The sequence below is a fragment of the Theobroma cacao genome, chromosome 6 (assembly GCF_053813885.1).
Source record: "Theobroma cacao isolate CCN51 chromosome 6, ASM5381388v1, whole genome shotgun sequence".
Taxonomy (NCBI): Eukaryota; Viridiplantae; Streptophyta; class Magnoliopsida; order Malvales; family Malvaceae; genus Theobroma; species Theobroma cacao.
This window is the reverse complement of record NC_142644.1, coordinates 22,776,919-22,800,532: the sequence shown is the minus strand read 5'-3', so window position 1 is coordinate 22,800,532 and position 23,614 is coordinate 22,776,919. Positions and strand designations below refer to the sequence as shown.

Below are 23,614 nucleotides of genomic sequence, written 5' to 3'. Positions count from 1 at the left end.
TTTGCCTTTTCCGGAAGGCTCTCCTTCTAGACACATTACAAAAATTTACACAATTCATCACATTGATGCTAAATCACTATATAATTAACTTAAATCCTATACTAATGCATGGTATGAAATGCAATAGCCTAAAACGGCTTAAATGCGGTATTAACCTATTTTTGGCACTTTGCCCGATAAATTGCTAACGCGCTCCATTTTAGCTCTAAATCATCCCATTCTCTCTCCAACATTTCTAACCATCAAATATCAGCCAATAACCTTCTAAAAACAACAAAAATCAGCTCACTCCCTTCCTTGGAAAATTCGGCCAAAAATGGGACATTAACTCGGTAAATTTTCTACTTTGTTTTTCTATCACGTTTAATCGTTTTTCATCATTTTCTCTTCATTTCCCTTAGAATAAAATCAATTCATCATCATTGTACAGCATTGAGCATCCAGCCAAGAGTGGGTATTGTGAAAATTTAATGATTTCTTGCCCAATTTAATTTCTAAACACATTTAACTAACTAAAACTATCAATTTAACTAAAAATCAAAACCTAAAAATTTCAATTTCTCTCTCCTATAATTTCGTCCAGCTCTTGATATCACTTTTTGATCTCTCTCCTCAAGCATGCTAAATGGAAATAAAGGCATAGGAAAGGTAGGAATCAAGCTAAAATCGAAAAATCTTACCGTTAGACGCGTAAACGGTCGAAAACCGCGAATTTCTCTTTGAATTTTCTTGTTTCTCTTTGGTTTTTCTTTTCTTCTTCCTTTCCTCTCTATTTCCTCTGTTTTTCTTCCTTATGGCCGGCCAGCACTCAAAATTTGGGTTTAAATGGCTGACTTTTCATTAAAATAATATTATTTCATTAAAAAATGCCATGTGTCACTTTCCCATTGGCCCATTTTTAAAATTTCATCCATTTGTTTCCAAATTTTCACCATACACTTGTCTCATATATTCATAACTTAGATAAAATTCTCAGACTCATCCAAAGTCTCGGTGGAGTAATTTTTGCAATTTACACTTTTGCCCCCGTAAAAGTCAAAAATTACATTTTTGCCCCAAAAATTGAAAAATTGTCCATAGACATATTTTTCACCCCTTATACTCATACCATTCTCCAATTTGTCAAATTTGATCTAAATTCTCTCAAAATCTCAAATTTTGTCCATGGGTGGCAAAATTACAATTTTGCCCCTACACTCCAAAAATCACCAGAATTAAACTTTTTCACTTCCTATCATTAAATTATACTCCAAATAGTTAATCTTGGTCAAAAATTTCACTCCATGATCAAATTATTATCTTAGGTGGCAAAATGACGATTTTGCCCTTAAATATCAAAATTTCTAATTTTACCCCAAATGAACCCTCGAACTCCGAACAATCATTTTTAGTCATTCATGGACTATAAAATATTAAATTTCATCCTACAATTCCTATTTGAACTAGTTCGAGGTTAAATAAATTTAAGTGTACCGTTAGGTACAATATCAGGTTTCGTTTATTCTTAGGTGCTTTTCTAGCGTAATAACATGCTACTCAATGCATGTATGTCATGACATGTATTTATAGGGTCGGGTTTTACAAATCATCTCGACAATGGTATCTTTGTTTTCATCAAGCCATCATTTCCATAGGGTTTGTGATGATTGAAAAGGACCATTGTGTATATGTAAAGAGATTAGGGAATAAGTTCCTTATTCTTTCATTATATGTGGATGATATCCTATTAGCCGGGACTGACATGGAGTTAATTGTCACCACTCAAAAGTGGTTGTCCTCCACTTTCGAGATGAAACATATGGGACAAGTTGAATACATCCTCAAGGTTAAGGTCTCGAGAAATCGTTCTAAAAAGTTCTTGAGTTTGTCTTAAGAAAATTACATTCCAAGGGTTTTAGAATGATTTCGTATACAAAACTCTAAGCCTATAGACACTCCAATGAAGAAAGGTTTATATCTCAGCATGGAAATATGTCCTAAAACCAAAGAAGAAAAGAAACAAATGGCAAACGTACCATACACAAGTGCTTCAATTAAAAGGATACTACGGTATCTAAGAGGAACCACTAATTTGGCTTTGTGCTATCAAGGTGGAAATCTAAAATTAGTCGGATATGGTGATGCTGATCACGCCGGTGATAAAGATGATCGGAAGTCTACTTCAGGATATGCTTTTATACTTGGAGGCAGAGCTATTTCCTAGAGTAGCAAGAAGCAGTTTTGTATTGCTTTATATACTATGGAAGTAGAGTATGTAGCATGTTGTGCTGCAGTACAAGAGGTGGTTTGGTTAAAGAGATTCTTACAAAGCTTGAACATTACAAGGCATCTTAATGAAGCTATTGTACTTTATTGTGACAACACAGTTGCCATAACTTATATTGTAAAGCCCGACCTTATAAAATACTAGTCATGACATACATGTGATGATAGCATTATTGCATGCTAGGAGAGTCCCGAAAAATTTACAAAAGTCGGTATTGTACCTAGAGGTACAATAAAGTTGATTTAATCCTCGAACTAGATCAAATAGGAATTTTAAGGTGAGATTAAGAGCTTCACAGTCCATGGATGACTCAAAATGGTAATTCGGAGTTTGAGGATCAATTTGGAGTCAAATCAGAATTTTCACTATCCAAGGGTAAAATGGTCATTTGTCACCTGGGGACAAAATGGTAATTTTTAGAAAAGATTTATTTGGCCCCATTTGACTTATTGGAGTATAATTTGAGTATTGGAGTATGATTTGAGGTTTAGAAGTGAAAAATTTTAATCTTGGTATAATTTGGAGTATAGGGGTAAAATGGTAATTTTGCCACTCTAGGGGCAAAATTGTAATTTTCCCACTCTAGGGGCAAAATTGTAATTTTCCACCAGCAAGACAATTTTCCAGCACATGGTCTTCCTTTATCCTCATTTTTTACCTTTGACTAATCATGTGGTGGAGATAAAATGTTTAAATTTTAAAAATTTTAAAAATGGACCAATAAGAAAATGCCATGTGTCAAGCTTAGGATAATTTATTTTTTTTCTTAAAAATCAGCATAAATCAGCCCATTACTCTCCAAATATTCGGCCAAGCAAGGAAGAGAGGGAAAGAAAGGAAGAACAAACCCTAGGTGAGGAATTTCAAGAGAAAAAGTGTGGAAAATTAAGAAAAACAAGTGAAAAAGGTAGGATTTTTCAACTTAAGCTTGAAATCTATTTTCCTTGAGCATTTCTCCATATTTTCCATGCTTAAATTACATGTTTTTATGATGAATTGTTGGCTGATCAAAATGGGTTAGGAGAGAGAAAGTTGTTGGTTTGATTTGATTTTAAGTTATGTTAGTGTTTTTAGTTAGTTTAACATATTTAGAAACAAAACAACAAGAAAAGAATTTATTTTCTCCCACAACCATTAATGGCCGAATTTACCATGTATTGAGTGAGGATGAGTTTGATTTTTATTCTAGGAGAATTGGTTAAGAAATGATGAATTATGGTGTGGAAAAGTAATAGGAAAAATCACGGTGTTAATGCACCATTATTGGCCAAAAATTTTAAGAAGAAAAGTGAAGATAGTTTTACCAAATTTTAGGTTATTTGATTTGAATTTGGTGAATTAAGATATTGGAAAAGAATTGGAACGATTTGGAGTAATTTGGGATTAAATTGGACGCGTTACTAATTTAATCGGGTGATAAGACGAATTAGGCCAATACCGAGTTTAGATAGTTACTAGTGCATTTTTGCATTCCATATCATGCATTAGTAGTCTAAATTAGTTTAATTTCAATTTAGTACCAATGTAGTGAGTTTCTCGATTTTGTACTGTGTCAAGGTGGCGAGTCCTCCGATAAAGGCAAGAGAATTGCATCCGAGGACCAGTAGCCTCAGTATTTCGAGAATCTGCACTCTAGACATTGTGAGTAAACTTACTGTCATTTTAATTATCTAGAGTGGTTTTTAGATAATTTCATGAATTCTATGGAAAAAGGATTTAAAGAGGTAAATTTTCATGTTTTATGAATAAATGTGTTTTAATGAAATTAATTTATAAATTATTTTGAAATTAATAATGATTTTGAAATATAGAGTACACGGAGACTGTTAAATTGTTGCAATTTGATTGTTTAAATTTATTGGCTTATGATAAATCGGGCATGATTGGCTAGTTGGCAATTGTATTGAAATACGAATTGTTTGGTTACCTTGAAAGATTGCGAATTACAAAAGAATTGCCATATCATGTTATTGAGTTTTATTGTATGGTGGATTATATATTAATTAATCACTGCAGTATGGGGTTTCTATGGACCAGCCTTTTAGAGGGGCACGGTAAACCCCATTATATTCTTACCTCGACCGGAGAGGCGGGTAGGGTATGTCCTGGGGTAAAGTTTAGGGTTCACTTCACGCTAAACCACCACGTGAAGGAGAACTCAGCCAACGCCAAGGAACGGCTATGTTTTCAAAATAAAAACATGATTTATGCAAAATGTGAATTTTAATAGCCTTGGCGATCTCGGTAGGATGCCTCGGCCAAGGTGTCCCTGAGAATAGATTTATGGCACAAGCTTAGTTTTTATGAGATTTATAAGCCTCTTTACATATTTTGAATGAAATGTGTTCAAATGCTTTAACCCAGTTTATGATGATTTACTTTATTGTCTCCATGTACTCAACTCTAGATGTTTTATGATGATGTTTGTTTACTCATTGGAATTTTATAATCTCACCACCCTCCTTTCCATCCATTTCAGGTTCAATATAGACTGTAGATAGCTGATATCATCAAGGACTACCATTGGATCTGCATTTTCCAAACCGTAGGATCACAGTTCTCTTTACTTTTGTTTATTCGAAGGCCTTCTTGTAAAATCATTTCGTTAAACATATTTTATTTGTAAAACCAAAAATTAACCATTTAAACTCATTTTCATAAAATTCCATCAAAATCGATTAAAATCATACTTTAGATAATTAAAATGATGATAAGGTTACTCACAGTATTAGGAGTAGAAATACTCCTATTTTTAATCCGCGGGTATAGTCCTTTACCCGTATCCAATGGCTCACCACCTAGCCATAATCCATGACACATATTCCAATTAAATTGTGTCTAACAGTCATAAGCTATTTTAGGCTCGATGTATATGCATGCTATGATATGCAAAAAAAGTCTAAATTTTGTCTAATCGTAGTGTTAGCCTATTTCGGTCTTTTACCCGATAAATCGATATACGCTTCCGTTTAAACTTCAAATTAATTTTTTTCAGTTTCTATACCTCAATTGCACCCAAATTGACTTAATGTCCCACAGTGTGGTGCAAATTATCAGTCCCGATAGCAAATTACGAAAATACCCCTAGTGAGTAAAAATTCGTATTTTTGCTCCGAAAATTCCCATTATTTTTCTAGGCTCATAATTCATCATTATTCATCATAATTCCTCAAATAAACATTAAGATTAGTAGCCAATATTCCCCTAGAAAATTTAGCATAATGGGTTTCAATGGGAGAAAATTATTTCTCTAGCTTATTTTTGCTATATTTCAATATAACCTAATTAAAATCACTTAATTCAATTAAAATCAACCAAAACTCAAGCTCAAAACTCATCCATGGAGGTTTAGCCAGCATAGGTGTCCATACCCACTTTCTAATTTTGCATGGAAATGAGAAAAAAATGCATGGGTAATGAAAATCAATGAAATTTACCTTTTTAATGCTTGATTTCTTGATTTCTCTTGATTTTCCCCAAAATTTTCAGCTAGGGTTCTTATTTCTTTTCCCCCTTTTTCTCTCCTGGTTTCGACAGCTTGAAGAAGATGAGAATTCTGGAAATTTTGACATTTTTAAAGGCTAAAATAATATAATATTATTTTATTCATTTTTTTGTTGTTTTATTAATTCCTTAAATTCTAGCCATCCATTTATTTTCAAATTTTCACCATACACTTGTCCCACATATCCATAGCTTAGATAAAAGTCTCAGACTTATCCAAAGTCTTGGTGGAGTAATTTTTTAAAATTTACACTTTTACCCCCGTAAAAGTCAAAAATTACAATTTTTGCCCCAAAAACTGAAAAATTGCCCATAGACATATTTTTCATCCCTTATACTCATATCATTCTCCAATTTGTCAAATTTGATCTAAATACTCTCAAAATCTCAAATTTTTTCCGCGGGTGGTAAAATTACGATTTTTCCCTTACACTCTAAAAATCATCGAAATTAAACTTTTTCATTGCCAAACCCTCAAATTATACTCCAATAAGTCAAATGGGGCCAAAAAAATCTTTTCTAAAAATTTTCATTGTGTCCTTAGGTGGAAAATGACCATTTTACCCTTGGATAGTGAAAATTCCGATTTAACTCCAAATTGATCCTCGAACTCCAAATCACCATATTAAACCATGCTGGGACTTTAAAATTTTTAATTTCACCCTAAAATCTCTATTTGATCTAGTTCGAGGCTTAAATCAACTTTATTGTACCTCTAGGTGTAATACCGAATTTTGTAAATTTTTCGAGACTCTCCTAGCATGCAAACATGCTATCCATCACATGTGTGTCATGACAAATATTTTACAGAGTCAAGCTTGACATCTTTTCCCCCACTTGGATGTCACGACCCAGAACTCCCATCGAGCTAGTGACAACCGCCGCGACGTCCCGATAAGCACTCATTACCCCGAATGCCGATCGAAACCCCGCAAGGCTTAGCATCAACTTCCGCATCTCCCCGGTGAGCGACAGTTATTAAATCTCGCATTTCAAGAAAACATAAGTTGGTTCCAACTCAAAACAATAAAATATTATTTTCTAGCTCACAGGGGCATTTTCGTCAATTTTTTTTTTGAAATTTCGAAATCCGAAAAAATGTAATATGTAAGTGGAAACACATATTTCATGATTTAAATTAAATTTTGAAGTCTAAAACATTCGTTTAAAGTAAAATTATAGCTATTTGAATATAATAAAAACATTAAATAAAATATTCTATTTTCTTAAAACACAATATTTTCAAAGTCTTCCTAAAATAACTTTTGTAGTGTAAGAGTAAAATAAATTTATTTATATAGTAATAAAGATAATTAAAGTATGAAATTTCGTTTACAGTGACACGTGGGCCCCCAACTAACCAAGAAGGTGTAGAGCTACGAACCCTTACTTCCTATGATGCAACTCCGAGATTAATTCTCGTCTTAATCAACTATCAACAAACTGTCCTGAGCCTGAAAAATGGATAGGAAGAGGGGTGAGATTAAATAATCCCAGTGAGTAAACAATTACCATCAAAAGCATCTAAAGCCGAGTAGATGGAGACAATATAAAAACGTTATATCTCAATAATGTTCATAACACAAAATTCGTTTCAATCTATACCAAATAATTTCTTTTCATCAAAATTTCCCCGACTTATGAATTTCTTAAACTTGGCCCCTGCCAATATCCTTTTCGTGGGTACCTTCGTCAAGGTATCCCACTGAGACCGCCAAGGCTGTTCAATGACCCATACCCATAAACATGTTTTCACATCTGACACACAGCCGTTCCTTGGCATTGGCTGAGTCTCACTCTCACGTGGTGGCCCGAACGTGAGGTGCACTCAAATCATACCTCAGGAGATACTTCACCCAACATCTCCCCCCAGAGGTAAGTATATAATTGAGTTACCGTGCCCCTCTCATAGGCAGTCCACGGAAACCCCCACCACTGCAGTGACCGTTTAATATACCACCAGACCCATAAAAATTTCAGTAGCATAATATGGCGAATAAAATGTAATCCAGTCTACCAAGACCAATCCAAAACTGTTCATGTATTTCATGCCAACCTAAAAAATTTAGCCATCATGCTACCATAGTGCCATAAGCCACAATTTCAATAACATATAAAATCATAAATTTCAACACAGTCTCCATATACTCAATTTTTCCAAAACAATATTAGTTTTCAAAACCAGTATAAATCTCATTTTTTATTAAAAAACATTTTAATTGGAAAACATAATATTTTATAATTTAAACTCACCATTCAATAAAAGCATCAAACAAGTATAATTACTCTAGATATTTAAGACGATAAATTGTCCACTCACAGTTTTAGGAGTCGATGTACTCCTAATCCCAGTCTTCAAGCACAATTTCTATACTTTTACCAGTGTAATTTGCTCACCACCTATCCACAATGTACAATACATAATTCACCACATCAATGCTTGACCATTATAAAATCAATTCAGGCTCGGTATATATGCATGATATGACATGCAACTTATCCGACTACCGCTTAAATTCGGTGCTAACCTAATTCGGTCTATTACCCGATTAAATTACTAACGCGTCCAATTTAATCTCAAATTAATTTTTTACAGTTTCTATACCTCAATTGCACCCAAATTGACTTAATGTCCCTCAGTTTGGTGCAAATTATCAGTCCCGATAGAAAATTACGAAAATACCCCTAATGGGTAAAAATTCGTATTTTTGCTCCGAAAATTCCCATTATTTTTCTAGACTCATAATTCATCATTATTCATCATAATTCCTCAAATAAACATCAAGATCATCAGCCAATATTCCCCTAGAAAATTCGGCCAATAATGGTAATGGAGGAAAATAAATTCTTTTCTTGTTGTTTTATTCCTAAATATGCTAAACTAACTTAAAACACTAACATAACTTAAAATCAAATTAATCTAACAAGTTTCTCTCTCCTAACCCATTTTTCCAGAATTGAATTCATCCTCAAATCACATGATTCAACCATGAAAAATGATGAGAAATGCATGGAAATGATAAATCTTAAGCTAAGCTTGAAAAATCATACCTTTAAACACTTGATTCCTTGAAAAATCACACTTTTTCTTTGAATTTTCTCACTCTAGGGTTTGTTCTTATTTCTCTCTCTCTCCTGCTGGTTCTGGCTGACCATCCCAATGAAGAATTCTGGAATTTTCAAGCCTTTTAATAGGCTTAATAAAATATTATTATTTTATTTACCTTTTGAATATTTTATTATTTTATTTTTTTCTAGCCATCTTTTTTACTTTCTTTTTCTACCACTCAATCCTCTTCACTTATCCATGTCTTCCATAAAATTTCTAGACTTTTCCAAAGTTTTGGTGGAGCAAATTTTTAAAAATTACACTTTTGCCCCCGTAAAGTGAAAAATTACATTTTTACCCCAAAAAATGAAAAATTGCCCATAGACATATTTTTCATCCCTTATACTCATACCATTCTCCAATTTGTCAAATGTGATCTAAATTCTCTCAAAATCTCAAATTTTGTCCGTGAGTGGAAAAATTACAATTTTGCCCCTAGATAGTGAAAATTTCGGTTTGACTCCGAATTGATCCTCGAACTCCTAATTACCATTTTGAGTCATCCCTGAACTGTGAAACTCTTAATTTCACCTTAAAATTCCTATTTGAACTAGTTCGAGGCTTAATCGACTTAATGATACCATTAGGGGCAATATTGTCTTTTAATGATTTTTCGAACTTCCTAAATATACAAACATTCTATCGAGCATGTGAATAATATTATAATTATTTTACAAAGCAGGGTTTGACACTTGGATCAACCATGTGATCCTTCTTCATGATTGATTTCGACATCCGGCTAAATATTAATATTTTAATATTATTTCATTAATAAAATATCATCTTATTCTAAAAATTTTATCTTATCTCTTTGGTTCCCAAAGTTCCTTATTATGCCTCAATTTGCATCCGACCAACTTTATTTATCATCATATCAAAGTATGGGGCATTTCAATCTCCCCCACTTAAATTGAATTCGTCCTCGAATTCATGTCGATGTTACGTTATCAATCTCCTTCTATGATCTTATTCCTTTTTCCTTCTATAGGGACATTCAATTTATTTACCTCGTTCACCTTCAGTTCAATTAAATGCTGTATTTATGGCAATTATCATCCTTTGAAGCCAGATCAGTAGTACCTTTCACAATCATGATTTCTTATATCGAGTCACTAAGCATACCTTTATCACTCTTTTTAAATTTGAACCATAACTTCATCTCAATTATACCGATTTCGATTACATATCATACTTACTTATGTATACCTAATCATCATTTTATTAATTTGCTCCATACCAAAATTTTCAACCTTAATTCATTCATCTTATACTGGTCCATACACTTCCTTTAATAGAGTTCCATTAAGAACTTAAACAATCCAAGGTTTACCTTCAAAGTCACTCATAACTTTAATTGTTCATTGCATGTTTGTTAACACTTTAGTTCGCTGGCCTCTCTAGACACTATTTCAAAATCTCCCAATTACTGAGAACCATTCTTCACTTTAGTTATTAAGATTATCAATTTCATATATACATATGTACATGCATTTTCAAATGTCGACATCTCTCATTATGTATAGAGATCCATGTGTTCACATGCCTTGAACTACATTCCCCTTTATTCATTCACATCCCAATCCTAGTTTCAATATAATAATTCTTATAGTGCATGGCAGCCTTCTTATTATACTTGCGTATAACTTCATATCATTTATATCGTTTCCAACCATATGCTTGAGTTTTATCATGCTATATCCTCACATCACAATGTCATTAATCACATCTCACCTACTAAATGTCACTTAAAAACTTAGACTGTTTCGAATCATGCATGCTTTATGCATTTTCAAATTCTAATTTTCATAGTACCTTAGGAAATTTTCATTATCAAGCTTCATTATCCAAATTATCTTCATTCATCCTTTATTCTGTTCTTCCATACTAATGTGATATCATTCTCCGTAGACCAATCTGCAGTTTGTACTTAAAACTGTAAGACTTGAAATAAGGTTCTTCTAAGTACTTTTCAATGTCAATACGAATTTCACTTCTAACTTACGGCTTCCTCTTTACAGCCACATAATTTAGTGCTAGCTTCCACAAAATCTGTAGCAAAACTCTTCTTGAGTATTTCCTTGGGAATATCTACCTTAGACTTATGTCTCACAGCATATGATCACTTAACTTGTGACTTAGCCATTTGGCTCCTTAGCAAATTTCAAAATCACACATCTCATACTCATCTCGTATAATTTATAATTCTTCCTTGAAGGTGTTTAAACCTTCTTGAAACACTTAATCACTTATTTGCTCTTTCATACTCCAAGTATATCATTTCCATAAAGGCATGCACAACTACTCATGCTTCAACTTATCTCCAAGGGTTTCTATCATACCCCGTAATTTACTTGTGTTGTCACTAATCCTTTCCTTTCAACAAAGTCAAGACAAGATTAGTACATTCTCATAACAATATTCTATATAAACTCATTTGCTATATCATTCTTGAAATCTCCATTCACACTCTCATCACTTGGTATTGTCATCTCTTATCAACATCTCATATATTCAGCTAACCTTTCCCTCACTTTCTCTTTAACCTTTTACAAGATTCACTTTATTCCTTAAGATTTGACTTTAGTCAACATATTATTCCTTTTAACACTCCACATGTTAATTTATTTTTTTATGTAGCCATCTCAAAAACTCTCTAACTTTTCTTTCTCTTACATGCCCATATACAAGGCAATAAAGAAACTCTGTAATTTCACTCATCATCTTTATCTTAATACCTCCCTAATGCACTGAAGACTCCAAACAACAAAGCTTAGCATCAAAACCAATAACCATATTTCAACTCGTGAGTTTCATCTTTATGCCGCTCATAATTTACTCTTGCTTTCTAGCCATTAGGGGTTCTTAACACGACAGCATTTGATAGTCAGTACTGTGGCGTTGCAACTATTTGAATTCATTTTATCCCAGCAACTCTTCCACCTTTAAAACTACTACTTCAATTATTCATACTCGTGTGGCTTCCCTCTAAGTCTATACCACAATTAGCAAGACTAACTTTTTATCATAAGTGGGCGATCAGAACATTGATTTAATGTATTTATTTTGCCGCTACCATTCATATATCTTTACCATATCATTTAGTACGAATTTGCTTAAGCAAAAATCTCCAAATTTATTCATAGCTACATGTATCTCAGATTGCACATCACTTATCATCAGTCAATAAATCTCACTTTAGAACACTCTTTCCATATTGTATAGTAACTTCACCATATAGTATCATGGCACTATATTCCTCCATTTTACTATCATGCATACTCCACAGAATTTAATTATAAGATTTACGTACCTTAACTAATGCCAATTCCATTTAACCATATCTTAAATACTCCAAACTTGTAAATTACAACTCCAAGTGTATGTCCATATATTGATAATCTTTATATATTTCAAGATCATGAAAACTACAACTTACAAACTAGCTTTCTATCATATGCACACTATTAGAACATTAATTGCAACATGTTTAATTCTCCTTTGGTGATATGTTAAGATCATTCCTGGATACATTTCCATGTTGACATTGATATGCCTTTACCATAGCATTTAGTGCAAAATTGATGAAGGAATTGTCTCCAAATAACTTTTAAATACATAATTATCAAATTGTACACCACTAAATGTTAAGATCTTCACTTTATCCATCAATAACCAATCATATTTGTTAAGCGAAAAATTTACTTAGTTATTACATCTTGCCTTTGCGATCATAAGATCAAAGTTGTCTTAAACTTAGGATGCAGAAGTTCTCTCTCTTAGAGTATATCCAAAAATCAACATTTTCTAAATTCCTTACTCTGGGGAGATCACCTTCAAGACTAATCATTCGTATCATAAGCCACACTTTGAATCGAATAAACTTTTAAATTGATCTTTCAAGTAATTCGTATATCAATCTCATTTATAGAACTTCATATGGCACTTAGACTAGATTCGACATTTCCAAGTCATTTAACTTCAAGCTGCCAATTTCACATATAGTCCTTTAATCCCTTGGGTCCCCCTTGCTATGCATAGCAAAGTTCAAGCTCATCCTCAAAGCATGTTTGTTTACTAACTTCTTACTTCATGACCACACATCAATTGTAGTAATCATTGATACTCATTCTTGAGTTAATTCACGTGCTTATATCCATGAACTATAATAGGTCCAATTAATTCTTGAAATCTCATAATCGCTTAATTTAAATCAACACTAGTTCCCTCTAAGCTGCTATACCGATTCAACACATATTCACATATAAAATATTTCAAAATCCCAACACCACTTTTATATGGGCATAACAAGCTCAATTAACATAGTGTTCTTATCTTCATGCACATAAGTATGAATTTACTTTTACCTCAATGCTTAATTTATACACTCAAAGTGAATTACAACCATCATTATTCATTCTAATCGAAATGCGCCCCTTATTACCATGATCACACGTGCTCCTTTATATTACTCCCAATACAATCCATAGTCCCAAATCTTTTTCTAATTGACAACCTTGAGTTCAATTATAACTCCACCAAATGAATAAATTATCACGGCCTATTAGTCCAACTCTAAATTTTTCCATCCTTAATCGGAGGGATATATGATTTCATTAATCTTTCATTAAGAGCATTCGTTTAAGATCTCTCTAACACTGGCTCGTGTCAGGGGTACCATCTTAAACCCGGACGACGACCCTACAAATGACTTTTGCATGACATTAACAAAGAAGTGGATTACTGAGAACAAGAGTTCATATAGCTCCTTGTCTATGACTTATGTTCCCATAAGATCTATAAAAGGAAATAAAACGAGTCTAAACAACTCTAAATTCTATGTGCAGATGCATGTATTCTATTCTATCAAGCCTAACTTAACTTAACTCAGGCCACACAGACACTGTAGTTTTTAAATAACTTTAAAACCAAAAGCTCTTATCTTTAAAACCAAAAGCTCTGATACCACCAAAATTGTCATGACTCGGAACTCCCTTCGAGCCCGTGACAACTGCCGCGGTGTCCCGATGGGCACTCATCTCCCGGAATGGCAACCGGAACCCCGCAAGGCTTAATATCAATTTCTCGTTTTCCCCGGTGAGGAACTATTTCCAAATAATATGTTCAAAAGGATTTTGAGCTATTTCCAACTTAAAATTGATAAAATAAAAATTTTGTCTCACAGGGGCATTTTAGTTATATTTTCCAAAAATCTCAAAATCAGTTTAAAATGTAGTATGCAAGTGGAAAACACATATTTCATAATCAAAAATAATTTTGGATGTCTAAAACATTCATTTAAAATGAAATTATGACTATTAGTATAAAACAAAAATATTGAATAAAATATTCAATTTTCTCATAAAATAATATTTTAAGAACACTGCATAAATAATTTTTTTACAGCGTAAAAGTAAAATAAATTCATATATATTGTAATACAGATAATCAAAGTATAAAATTAAATTTACAGTGACACGTGAGCCCATGAACAACTAAAAGTATCTAGAGAGATAAACCTACATATTTTGAGGATGCCAGTCTAATTGTAATCCTCGATGAAATGAGCTATCTACTGACTATCCTGAGCCTGAAATGGGTGGAAAGGAGGGTGGTGAGATTATAAAATCTCAGTGAGTAAACAAATATCATTTAAAATATCTAAAGGCGAGTAAAAGGAGACTATTAAAACATTTCATTAAACTGTAATTTATCATCTTTCGACTTATTTCAACCAAATGAAATCAATTTATTTAAATAAAGTAATCAATATGGCTTATGAACTTCTTAAAACTTTGGCTCGTTCCAAAATCATTATCATACTCAGTTATCAGGATTACTTTGATCGAGGGCTATCCCAACCGAGTCCGCCAAGGTTGTTAAAAAGTTTTGAACACATAAATCATGTTTTTATTTTGAAAATATAGCCGTTCCTTGGCGTTAGCAGAGTTCATCATCACGAGGTGGTTCGGCGTGAAGTGAACTCTAAAACTGTTAGCCTCAAGAGTTATCCACCCGCGCCTCTCATACTAAGGTAAGATATAACGGGGTTTACCGTGCCCCTCTAATAGATTGGCCCACGGAAACCCGCCTACTGCAGTGGCTAGTTAAATAAGCCACCATACAATAAAACTCATTCTAGCATGACATGACAATTATTGTAATTCATAACCTTTCAAGGCTAAATACACATTTTATATATTTCAACATAAATACCAATTCAGCCATTCATACAAATATTATCATAAGCCATTTATTCAAATCATAAATTTACAACATACCAGTGGTATCCAATTACTCTATTTTTCAAAATCGTTATTTCGTTTCAAGACAATTTATAAAATTATTTTATTTAAACATATTTTATTTGTAAAACCAAAAATTAACCATTTAAACTCATTTTCATAAAATTTCATCAAAATCGATTAAAATCATACTTTAGATAATTAAAATGATGATAAGGTTACTCACAGTATTAGGAGTAGAAATACTCCTATTTTCAATCCGCGGGTACAGTCTTTTACCCGTATCCAATGGCTCACCACCTAGCCATAATCCATGACACATATTTCAATTAAATTGTGTCTAACAGTCATAAGCTATTTTAGGCTCGATGTATATGCATGATATGATATGCAAAAAAAGTCTAAATTTTGCCTAATCGCGGTGTTAGCCTATTTCGATCTTTTACCCGATAAATTGATATACGCGTCTGTTTAAACTCCAAATTAATTTTTTTCAGTTTCTATACCTCAATTGCACCCAAATTGACTTAATGTCCCATAGTGTGGTGCAAATTATCAGTCCCGATAGCAAATTACGAAAATACCCTTAGTGAGTAAAAATTCATATTTTTGCACCGAAAATTCCCATTATTTTTCTAGGTTCATAATTCCTCAAATAAACATCAAGATCAACAGCCAATATTCCCCTAGAAAATTCGGCATAATGGGTTTCAATGGGAGAAAATTATTTCTCTAGCTTATTTTTGCTATATTTCAATATAACCTAACTAAAATCACTTAATTCAATTAAAATCAACCAAAACTCAAGCTCAAAACTCATCCATGGAGGTTTAGCCAGCATGGGTGTCCATACCCACTTTCTAATTTTGCATGGAAATGAGAAAAAAATACATGGGTAGTGAAAATCACAAGGAAAATCAATGAAATTTACCTTTTTAATGCTTGATTTCTTGATTTCTCTTGATTTTCCCCAAATTTTTCAGCTAGGGTTCTTATTTCTTTTCCCCCTTTTTCTCTCCTGGTTTGGACAGCTTAAAGAAGATGAGAATTCTGGAAATTTTGACATTTTTAAAGGCTAAAATAATATAATATTATTTTATTCATTTTTTTGTTGTTTTATTAATTCCTTAAATTCTAGCTATCCATTTATTTTCAAATTTTCACCATACACTTGTCCCACATATCCATAGCTTAGATAAAATTCTCAGACTTATCCAAAGTCTTGGTGGAGTAATTTTTTAAAATTTACACTTTTGCTCCCGTAAAAGTCAAAAATTACAATTTTTGCCCCAAAAACTGAAAAATTGCCCATAGACATATTTTTCATCCCTTATACTCATACCATTCTCCAATTTGTTAAATTTGATCTAAATTCTCTCAAAATCTCAAATTTTGTCCGTAGGTGGTAAAATTACGATTTTTCCCCTACATTCTAAAAATCACCGAAATTAAACTTTTTCACTACCAAACCCTCAAATTATACTCCAATAAGTCAAATGGGGCCAAAAAAATCTTTTCTAAAAATTCTCATTGTGTCCTTAGGTGGCAAATGACCATTTTACCCCTAGATAGTGAAAATTCCGGTTTGACTCCAAATTGATCATCGAACTCCAAATCACCATATTAAACCATGCTGGGACTTTAAAATTTTTAATTTCACCCTAAAATCTCTATTTGATCTAGTTCGAGGCTTAAATCAACTTTATTGTACCTCTAAGTGTAATACCGAATTTTGTAAATTTTTCAAGACTCTCCTAGTATGCAAACATGCTATCCATCACATGTATGTCATGACAAATATTTTACAGAGTCAAGCTTGACATCTTTTCCCTCACTTGGATCAACCATGTGATCTTTCTTCATGATTGATTTCGACATTCGGCTAAATATTAATATTTTAATATTATTTCATTAATAAAATATCATCTTATTCTAAAAATTTTATGTCACGACCCGGAACCTCCCTCAGGCCCATGACAATCGCCTCGACGTCCCGATTGACACTCATTATCCGGAATGCCAACCGAAACCCCGCAAGGCTTACATATCAGTTTCTTTCCTTTCCTGTGAGCAATCATTGTTAGATATCGAGTTTTTAGAGAATATATACTATTTTAGATCAAAAACAATCAAAATAAAATTTTCGCCACATAGGGGTATTTTGGTCATTTTTTTCTCAAAAATTTTAAAACTGGCTAAAACGTAATATACAAGTATAAAATACATAATTCATATTCAAAATGAGTTTAAAAGTCTAAAATCTTCATTTAAAACGAAATTACAGTTATTTGAATATAATAAGAAAATAAAAGAAATATTAAGGGAAATATTCTATTTTCTTATAAAACAATATTTATAAAGTTATATGTGAATAATTTTTATAGCGTAAAAGCTAAATAAATTTATACATACTGAAATACAGTAAGCCAAAATATTTAATTTAATTTACAATAACCAGAGGGCCCCCGAATAAACAAAAGTAAAGAGGACTGTGAACCTACAGTTTGGAAAATGCATATCCAATAGTAGTCCTCGATGAGATCAGCTATCTACAGTCTATACTGAACCTGAAATGGGTGGAAAGGAGTTGGGTGAGATTTTGCAATCCCAATGAGTAAACAGACATTATCATAAATATCTAAAGGCGAGTAAAATGGAGGCAAGTTTAAACAACAAATTTCAACCCATTTCATAATGTTTTCAATTTGTTTCTTAAACCATAAAATATTTGTAATTTACCAAAACAGTTGTTAAGGCTTAGGTCTTTTATTAAAACAAGGCTCAAGCCAAAACTAATCCTCGGGGATACCTTGGCCGAGGCATCTAACCGAGTCCGCCAAGGGTGTTAAAATATTCACACGTGAAACACATTTTTATTTTTAAAAACCAGTCGTTCCTTGGCGTTGGCCGAGTTACACATTCACGTGGGGGTTCGACGTGAAGTGAGCTCTAATACTACCCCGAGAGTTACCCTCCTCGCCTCTACAACCGGAGTAACTATATAACTGGGTTTACTGTGCCCCTCAATAGGCAGTCCACGGAAACCCGTCACTGCAGTGACTAACCCACCAATTTTAATAAAATTTCGACAGTATAACGTGGCTTTTATTTATTTATCCAGCCTGCATAGTAAAATCAACTTACATAACTTTTCCAAATGCACTCACAAAATATAGCCACATATACTCATTTCTCATAAGCCATTCCTAGGAAAATATATATTTTTCAAGTCAATTTGCAGCCTCCAATTACTCAATTTCATAATCAATACAATATATTTTTATTTATCACATTTATTCCTAAAACATCAAAAATCCCGTTTTCATTTCATAAAATACATAAAGGGCATTTAAAAATAAACTCTAGATAATTTACAATAATAATAAGTTTACTCACCGTTTGTACAAACTAAAAACTTTCTAAGCGCCCCGATCACTACTCGTCGGGTACAACTTCTTTGCCTTTTCCGGAAGGCTCTCCTCCTAGACACATTACAAAAATTTACACAATTCATCACATTGATGCTAAATCACTATATAATTAAACTTAAATCCTATACTAATGCATGGTATGAAATGCAATAGCCTAAAACGGCTTAAACGCGGTATTAACCTATTTTTGGCACTTTGCTCGATAAATTGCTAACTCGCTCCATTTTAGCTCTAAATCATCCCATTCTCTCTCCAACATTTCTAACCATTAAATATCAGCCAATAACCTTCTAAAAACAACAAAATCAGCTCACTCCCTTCCTTGGAAAATTCGGCCAAAAATGGGACATTAAGTCGGTTAATTTTCTACTTTGTTTTTCTATCACGTTTAATCGTTTTTCATCATTTTCTCTTCATTTCCCTTAGAATAAAATCAATTCATCATCATTGTACAGCATTGAGCATTCATCCAAGAGTGGGTATTGTGAAAATTTAATGATTTCTTGCCCAATTTAATTTCTAAACACATTTAACTAACTAAAACTATCAATTTAACTAAAAATCAAAACCTAAAAATTTCAATTTCTCTCCCCTAGAATTTCGTCCAGCCCTTGATATCACTTTTTGATCTCTCTCCTCAAGCATGCTAAATGGAAATAAAGGCATAGGAAAGGTAGAAATCAAGCTAAAATCGAAAAATCTTACCGTTAGATGCACAAACGGTCGAAAACCGCGAATTTCCCTTTGAATTTTCTTGTTTCTCTTTGGTTTTTCTTTTTTTCTTCCTTTCCTCTCTATTTCCTCTCTTGTTCTTCCTTATGGCCGGCCAGCACTCAAAATTTAGGTTTAAATGGCTGACTTTTCATTAAAATAATATTATTTCATTAAAAAATGCCATGTGTCACTTTCCCATTGGCCCATTTTTAAAATTTCATCCATTTGTTTCCAAATTTTCACCATACACTTGTCTCATATATTCATAGCTTAGATAAAATTCTCAGACTCATCCAAAGTCTCGGTGGAGTAATTTTTAAAATTTACACTTTTGCCCCCGTAAAAGTCAAAAATTACATTTTTGCCCCAAAAATTGAAAAATTGCCCATAGACATATTTTTCATCCCTTATACTCATACCATTCTCCAATTTGTCAAATTTGATCTAAATTCTCTCAAAATCTCAAGTTTTGTCCGTGGGAGGCAAAATTACGATTTTGCCCCTACACTCCAAAATCACCAGAATTAAACTTTTTCACTTCCTATGATTAAATTATACTCCAAATAGTTAATCTTGATCAAAAATTTCACTCCATGATCAAATTATTATCTTAGGTGGCAAAATGACGATTTTGCCCTTGAATATCAAAATTTCTAATTTTACCCCAAATGAACCCTCGAACTCCGAACAATCATTTTTAGTCATTCCTGAACTATAAAATATTAAATTTCATCCTACAATTTCTATTTGAACTAGTTCGAGGTTAAATCAACTCAAGTGTACCGTTAGGTACGATATCGGATTTCGTCTTTTCTTATGTGCTTTCCTAGCATAATAACATGCTACTCAGTGCATGTATGTCATGACATGTATTTATAGGGTTGGGTTTTACATTTTATCTTATCTCTTTGGTTCCCAAAGTTCCTTATTATGCCTCAATTTGCATTCGACCAGCTTTATTTATCACCATATCAAAGTATGGGGCATTTCAATACATCTCACATACATGGTCTATAACTCATTGCCCGGGCGGTTATAAAAACATTGGTTGTTAGATATAACCATGAGCTTAGACACATAAAGGGATTCTGCATAGCTTTTACATGTAGGAGGAATTAGAGATGCAAAATCTTGTGTGATTAAAATGACTTGGGATATGACGAGAACTCGAACGGTGTTATGTTAGTAAGATGGTAACTTAATCTCACTGCTCACTAGTACTTTTATTTTCTCATTGGTTGCACGTTCCATTTTCCCTGTATGACGATGAATGAAGAATGAGTTAAATTGATAATGGTATAAGTTGATGCCAATGTGTACGAGTGGGAGATGTTGCATTTAAATGTGATGCGTCTACATGGCATGCAACTTTATTAATTATTTATGGATAATTAACTAATATTCAATTGATTAATATAAGATATTGTTATGATATAACTTAATTGAATAATTAATAATAAATGTTTGAAATAGGATAAATTTAAATTTAATTTGTTTAAATTTAAATTATCTATCCATTGTATTTAAATTTAATTTGTTTAAATTAAAATATAATATCCTATCTCTATATTCCTAATACGTCTATAAATAGTGAATAGATGTACTAGTTTCAACATACAGAAAAAGAATGAATGCAAATTCTTCTGTAAGTTAGAAAAAAAAAACTTTTTTCTCTATTTTTGAAATACCCCATACTTTGATATGGTGATAAATAAAGTTGATCGAATGAAAATTGAGGTCAATTAAAATGTTTAGAAGTGATAAAAGACGAAAGGAGTAGTTTAGGATAAAATATTCCGCAAGTGAGAAAATAATAATAAAATAATAATAATTTTATCGGAGGAGAATTTGTGAGATAAAAGCCGATTTGGAAGTCAAGTGAGGCATAATAAGGTATTTGGGTACCAAGGAGACAAGATAAATTTTTTAGAATAAAATAATATTTTATTAATGAAATAATATTAAAATATTAATATTTAGCCTGATGTCGAAATCAGTCATTAAGAAGGATCATATGGTTGATCCAAGTGGGGGAGAAGATGACAAGCCCAACTCTATAAAATATTTGTCATGACATACATGTGATGGATAGCATGTTTGCATGCTAAGAGAGTCTCGAAAAATTTACAAAAGTCGGTATTGTACCTAGACGTACAACAAAGTTGATTTAAGCCTCGAACTAGATCAAATAGAGAATTCACGATGAAATTAAGAATTTTAAAGTCCCAGAATGGTTTAATATGGTGATTCGGAGTTCGAGGATCAATTTGGAGTCAAACCGAAATTTTCACTATCTAGGGGTAAAATGGTCATTTGCCACCTAGGGACAAAATGAAAATTTTAGAAAAGATTTTTTTGGTTCCATTTGACTTATTGGAGTATAATTTGACTTATTGGAGTAAGATTTGAGGTTTAGAAGCGAAAAATTTTAATTTCAGTATAATTTGGAGTAAAAGGGTAAAATGGTAATTTTGCCACCCTAGGGGCAAAATTATAATTTTCCACCACCAGGACATTTTTCCAGCACATGGTCTTCCTTTATCCTCATTTTGACCATTGACTAATTGTGTGGTGGAGATAAAAAGGATTAAAATTTTAAAATTTTAAAAATGGACCAATAAGAAAATGCCATGTGTCATACCTTTATTATTTTATTGTTTCTTTATAAAAAGGCATAAAATCAGCCCATTTTCTTCATATGGCCGGCCAAGCAAGGAAGAGAGAGAAAGAGAGGAAGAACAAAGGGAAAAACAAGAAAACCTAGGTGAAAATTCAAAGAAAAAGTGAAGAAATCAAGGAAACAAGCTAGGTAAGTTAAAATTTCTTTAGTTATCCTTGATATCTAGCTTACCCATGCTTTTGTTCTTGATTTCCATTGTTGAATATTGAGTTATTATGATGAATTCAATTCTGAAAAATGGGTTAGGAGAGAGAAAGTTGTTAGATTAATTTGATTTTAAGTTCTGTTAGTATTTTAAGTTAGTTTAGCATATTTAGAAACAAAACAACAAGAAAAGAATTTATTTTCTCCCACAACCCTTAATGGCCTAATTTACCATGTGTTGAGGGAGGATGAATTTGATTTTCATTCTAGGAGAATTGGTTAAGAAATGATGAATTATGAGCCTAGAAAAATAATGAGAATTTTCAGAGCAAAAATACGAATTTTTACCCACTAGGGGTATTTTCGTAATTTACTATCGAGACTGATAAATTGAATCTCATTCACAGTCATTAAGGTAATTTAGGTATAATTGGAGTGTAGAAAGTGAGAAGAATTGATTTAGAGTTAAATTGGAGATAATAGGCTGAATTAGGTCAGCACCGCATTTAAATGGTAGTCTGATAAATTGTATATCATATCATGCATATATACCGAGCCTGAATTGATTTTATAATGGTCAAGCATTGATGTGATGAATTATGTATTGTACATTGTGGATAGGTGGTGAGCAAAGTACACTGGTAAAAGTACAGAAATTGTGCTTGGAGACTGGGATTAGGAGTACATCGACTCCTAGAACAGTGAGTAAACTTATTATCGTTTTAATTATCTAGAGTAGTTTTATACAATTGTGTGATTTTATGAAAAATGGGTTTAAATGGTAAATTGCTATGTTTTAAGAGAAATTGTGATTTTATAAAATGATTTTATAAATTTTCTAAAAAATTGAATACTGGTTTTGAAATAGAGTAATTGGAGACTGCCTGCTTGTGTTGCAAATTTATGGTTTTCAATTGAATGGCTTATGACAATAAATGAGCATGAATGGCTAAACTAATTTTGGTGTTAGAATTATTTATATTGTGTATTCAGCCTTGAGAGGCTAGGTTGCGATAAATTACCATGTCATGCTAGAATGAATTTTATTGATTGGTGGATTATATATTAATTATTCACTGCATAGGGGGTTCCGTGGACCAGCCTATTAGAGGGGCACGGTAAACTTCAGTATATTCTTACCCTGAACGGAGAAGCGCGTAAGGTATCTTCTAGGGTAAAGCTTAGGGTTCACTTCACGCTAAACCACCACGTGAAGGGGAACTCAGCCAACGCCAAGGAACGGCTGTATTTTCTCAAATTAAAAATATATTTTAAGTGTATATGAAATTTTAACAGCCTTGGCGGGCTCGGTTGGATGCCCTGCGCAAGGTATCACCGAGTATGGGTGTTGGCACGAGCCAAAGTTTTAAGAAATTCATAAGCCAAGTTGATTTCTTGATTTATATAGATTGATTTTATTTGGTTGAAATGAGTTAAAAGGTAATGAAATTATAGTATGATGACTTATTTTAATTTTCTCCATTTACTCGACTTTAGATAGTTTAGATGGTATCTGTTTACTCA

General features: G+C 32.6%; 1 long non-coding RNA gene across 1 annotated transcript; it reads right to left on the bottom strand.

Moving 5' to 3' along the window:
* Window positions 1-7,090: 7,090 nt before the first annotated feature.
* On the bottom strand, window positions 7,091-8,942 carry LOC148762187 (uncharacterized). Its single transcript, XR_016027195.1, has 3 exons — window positions 8,822-8,942; window positions 8,091-8,170; window positions 7,091-7,224 (listed from the first exon to the last, which is right to left on the bottom strand). It is a non-coding gene; the product is annotated as an uncharacterized LOC148762187 (long non-coding RNA).
* Between the last annotated feature and the right edge of the window lie 14,672 nt (window positions 8,943-23,614).